General features: G+C 39.3%; 1 pseudogene; it reads left to right on the top strand.

The window, feature by feature from the left end:
• The first annotated feature begins 817 nt into the window (after nt 1-817).
• LOC142142901 (protein FAM76B pseudogene) lies at nt 818-2706 on the top strand (annotated as a pseudogene).
• The last annotated feature ends 2758 nt before the right edge of the window (nt 2707-5464 follow it).

The raw sequence follows: 5464 nt of genomic DNA, 5'->3' as shown, positions 1-5464 counted from the left end.
CACGGGTTTCCGCGGCGTTAAAACTACTACCGTTATTATGGTAGTAGTTAGCTGGATTTCAGCTTGCGGCTCATGGAGCTGAAAGCTGAAATCCAGCGAGAAAATTACCGTAATTACAGTAATAGTGCACGGAGCGCGAGATTTTCAGCGTTTCCGCCGACAATTGAATATGCCCCAAAGGATAATAACATAAAGTAAGAAGTGATCCTATTAATGATTCAATTGAATGGGGCAGTAAACAAGTGTAAAGGACATTCATTCAAGAGTGCAAATTAGGTGCAGCAGGTGCTATTAGCAATGAAATTAAAGGTATTCAGTAATAAAAAATAAGGGAGAGCAAAGACCACACAGAGATTGCAGGAACAAGAAATAAGGGGTGTGGCGTGGGGGCTGATGGGAACAATAAGACTAAGGGGCATATTCAATTAAGAGGGCATATCGTGGCTACGCACATAAAGTGGCAATATGGTACCGCAACATCGCGGATTATCCTTCGCAACCCTATGGGATGCGAAAGGAAATCTGTGATGGTAACGGGAAGTGTGCAGCCACGATCTGCCGTCTTAATTGAATATGCCCCTAAGAGGGGTAGAAAAGATGGAAAGCAAGGGCAAGAAAGGGACACGGAAAGGATTGACAGATCGATAGCTCTTCAAAAATGTATCTGATTGCTGATTTTTTATTGTCTTCTGTTGATTGCCACTTTTGAAATTCTTGTTAATAGAAGTGCAGAAAAAACTAAGTGGGTGAAAGATAGTGGAAGTGGAGTAGGATGATATTATAAGGGAGATAAGAAAAGAAAAACAGTGTAGGACAAGTGGAGTAGCAAGAGTGTGAAGACAGTGAAGAGCAGGCAAGACATGTGCAGACTTGAATGGTTAGACACAAATCCACAAAGAGCTGGCCTAGAGCTGCAGACTATAGTATGAAGCTAGAAGTGAGATGGGGAAGGACTAAGGATAGGTGAGAGCTGAATGGCCCAGTCAGGGTCACCCAAGCTCCTCATTATCCGGTTAGTTTTGTCGGGGTTCTATTTTTTTTTTATAATTATTTGTGACATAGGAGGTAATTGTGACGCCGCATAAACAGCACTGGACAGCGGGGGACGATAGAGACAAGTTACAGCCGCTGCGCCGCTCAATAGTTCCCCGTCCCCTCTATCACCCGCACCCCTGTGCGCGGATTGTGTAACGCTAGGAGAATATAAGGACACGGGCGTGCGCCAGGCAAAGAAACCTGAACGTCTGATCCAACGGAAAGGACACGAGCGCCCTCGTCCTCTCAATGTGATCATTGCGGCCCCTGACTGACTGCCGGCGGAGAATGGCCGCAGCTCTGTACGCCTGCACCAAGTGTAACCTGCGGTACCTGTTCGAGGAGCTCTCCCAGGGCCAGCAGCTGTGCAAGGAATGTCGAATTGCTCATCCTATTGTAATGTGCACATATTGCAGGTCAGAATTTCAGCAAACGAGTAGTACAAACACTATATGCAAGAAATGTGCCCAAAATGTTAAGCAGTTTGGAACGCCCAAGCCTTGTCAGTACTGTAATATCATAGCCGCATTTATTGGCACAAAGTGTCAAAATTGTACAAACTCAGAGAAAAAATATGGACCTCCCCAAACCTGTGAGCAATGCAAACAACAATGTGCTTTTGATCGAAAGGAGGACGGAAGGCGAAAGCTTGTTGGGAAGTTGTTATGTTGGCTCTGCACACTGTCTTACAAGAGGGTTCTACAGAAGACTAAGGAACAGCAGAAAAGTTTGGGCTCTACCAATTCCAACTCTTCTTCCTTGTCTCTTACCGAGAAAGACCAGCATCATTCCATACACCACCATCACCAAAGGCATAGCAGCAGTCATCACAAAATTAGTTGTCTGACCAAAGAAGCAGAGCAGGACATTTGGAAACAAAGTCATAAGTCCACTACTGCAAATCAGAATGAAACTCCAAAGAAAAAGCCCAAATTGGAATTGAAGCCATCCAATGGAGACAGTAATTCAATCATTCAGTTGACAGACAATGGTGGTCCAGACAACTTTGTCCTAATCAGTCAGTTGAAAGAGAAAGTGATGTCTCTGAAACGTCTCTTGCACCAGACAATTTTGGAGAAGAATAAGAAGCTGACAGAGTTGAAAGCTGACTTCCAATACAAGGAGAATAAGTTAATGACAAAGATGAAGGGCATGGAGAAGGCTCACAAAGAGTCTGTTGAGCAATTACAGAGCAAACAACGAGAATTACTGAGACAAGTCGCAGCTTTATCAAAGGGTAAAAAATGTTATAAAAGCGGCAGCATACTGACCTCTCTGTAAGGACCTGTTTAATGGAAGGACACAGTGTTGTTTTGTGAAGCCCTTCAAATATCTAGTGGCAAGGGAGTCCTATCTTTTAGTAAATGTTTTATAGTTAGTACCAGACTATTTAATTACGTTTTAAACTTTCAGACAAACCAACTTCAACTGGCTTGAAGACACCTCAATTTCTACAAAGGAAAAAAAAAATCATCACTACAATAAAAAATCCTTTTTGAAAAGTGTGTAAGGCAATAATAATAACTAAGAAAACTATCAACTGGTGCCCTTCATCATAGAAGGTGTTAAGAAAACTACAGTGTAAAGAACTTAAAAAGAGATTTATGGTATCAATGATCTAGTTTGTAATCTCTTACATAAAGTTAAATTAAAGTCTGTTGTGGCTTTTTACTTGCAAGTGCCTTTGGTGTACCTTTTTATTTATGAATGCGGAGTGAGCGATGCATATATGTATGTATGAAAAACATGTTTTAATTGATTTTTGTACAGAAAACATATATCAAAATAGGCGCACCGGATGCATGTGTAATCTCTCTGTGCCAATAGACCAGGCAAAACATTGCCCCGTGTAGCGGTATGGCCCCCTAATAGGCAATTGTGGTGAGGCCTAGCTGACGGACTTGACCTCCACGTTGCCTGCACTGGCGGGTCCTATACAGTGTTTTGAGATTAGTATTTTTTGGTTTGTTTTTTATCTTTCACTCTGGTGAATAGTATTTTTAGAATAGAAGTGTGTCTTCCGTTATCTTACAGAGTTACATTTTTATCCTTTTTTGTACATTCATGTAGTCCTTAGAACAAGGCAAACCTATAATGTAAAAATAAATGGCAGCATGAAAAGCTGTGGTGTTATTGAAGTGTTCAGGTAACTTGGTGTAATCATGTTACCTATATATTTCTTTATTTCACTTCCTCTTCTACAATCATCTTTGTTTGTTTTATTTTTATTATTCCTCTCTGTCATTCGTTCTGCATCACATTTTCTTTCACTCCTTACCCCTTCCTCTCTCCCATTATCCTTGTTATCTTCTTCACCTTGCTTTAGATAGATAGAGGGCTATAGATATAAGAGCTCAAGCCAAAGCAGGTCTCAAAGTGTCCATCTTCGATCCCCTGTCCCTAAACATATTCTTATATCAGACAAGAAATTCAGAAGGATATAGGTGTATGATAATGCTTTAAGGCTTATTGTATATTAGCCTGAATTCATCTTTTAAAGTTGAAATATTTTTTCTGTAGACTACAAATGGATATTATTATTATTATTATTATTATTATTATTATTATAATTAATTTTTATTTATAGGGCGCCACCTCATTAGCTAGTAAGGGCAAATTTCACTCATCCTCAGAGGTTTGGGGGTCAGAGGAACTACTCACTGGTCAATACACAAAACCAATGAGTATTCCTTCTACTCCCTATCAGGTGATGAGGTGGAGGTGAGTGATGTCATCAAATCCTTGAGTGCATAATGACATCACAGATCATCTGGTCCACCACCACTACAGAAAATAGCAAAGAGACCAGTGATGGGGGCAGCTCTAAAAGAGCCTCACTCTCCACCCATCCTGGCAACTATAGGAATGGGAGTACCCTCATATTTCCAACAGTAGTGAACCTTAATAGGTATATTATCTGTGATCACAATATACACTCTACACTACAGAAAACAAAGAGCAAATTCATATAAATGTGCATACAAAAAACAAACAAACAAAAAGATTTATTTTGCAGGTCAGTTCCAAGGACAGGGAAGTTTGTGCACCTTCTTGAAATGCATTGGGAAGATGAGAAAGCATATTTGCGCATATAAAGAAACTGTGCAGGTCCGACTTTTTCATGGTTCATAATCAAGCCTTATTGCGTACAAACAAAGCACTATAGAACATATATCCTTGTAGACAGCTAATTAACATAATTGAAAGAGTTTTGCCATTGTTATTCAAATTATAAAATTATCATGACCCCTTAACCTTCAGATCGTCTGGGTTTCTGTCTCCATAAACCCTACCATTCACTATGTCCAGCATCCCTTAAAAGAGGGGAATGGGGAGACACATCTACAGATCAGATAATAACAGCAGGAGAATGGTACATTATATTACATAAACGTGGATATGGCCTTATGATGTTATCTTTCTATTCAGAATCTCTCGGACCAGAGACATCAGATGTTAACACTCAAAGTGATGAAAAAGACCTAAGGGTTGAAAAGCGTTGGCGGCAGTTTGTTCTTCCCTAAAAAGACACTGGATCCCTGCCTTTCCAGCTTCATTTCCAGCATCCGTGGTGCCCTACAGAATTCTCTCAAGCATTTACATCTGACTTCTCTTGCCCGGGAGATTCTGAATCGAATGCAACAATACAGAAGATTCATTGGATCATTTATGAATTCATATTTACACTGGACTTATAAGTTTGATTTTAATTTTATGTTTTTTTTATTTGTATGGTGATATTTTATAGCGTCCATCGAGGTGAATTTCATTTTCCTTTAAAATTATATTTTAAAAAACGATGAATAGAAGAGAAAATACTTACTATGCACAGCTGGGCATTTCTGGATACACTGGTATGCCAGACAACCCAATACAAAATCCATTCAAAACCAGTACCAGAATAAACATCCAGAGTTTACTGCAAAACAAAAAGGAAAAAACGTAATCACATAATAAAAGTGATTGGAATTCCATATAAACATAATACTCTTTTATCTATATCTCTGATAACCAAATAATAGTTCTTTAGTTAGTTTCTACAGGCTTATTCTGGCATTAGTATACAGTTAACATGACAATAAAGCAGCTAATAACAGAATACCTATCCCAGGTGAATAGCAGGGCCTGATTATCCCATAGGCTGACTAGGCTGCAAAATTGTGACAGTGAGAGGTGCAAATTGAAATTCATTTAAAATATGTCTCTAAGGTAAAAAGAAAACATGAAATAAAAAGGTAATAAGGTTTTAATCTTGACTTATGCCCATGGTAAAGGCTGAACACAAGTCACCCTTGGGTGGGTGCTCAAGGATAAGCGAATAAGACAAACAAGGATTGAGACAGGTAACATAGTAAAATAATAACATAGTTGATGAGGTTGAAAAAAAGACACCAGTCCATCAAGTTCAACCTATTTTGAATCTCCTGCG

Source organism: Mixophyes fleayi, chromosome 3, assembly GCF_038048845.1.
Source record: "Mixophyes fleayi isolate aMixFle1 chromosome 3, aMixFle1.hap1, whole genome shotgun sequence".
NCBI classification, from domain to species: Eukaryota; Metazoa; Chordata; class Amphibia; order Anura; family Limnodynastidae; genus Mixophyes; species Mixophyes fleayi.
The sequence above is the reverse complement of the archived record's forward strand: the minus strand, read 5'-3'. Positions and strand labels throughout refer to the sequence as shown.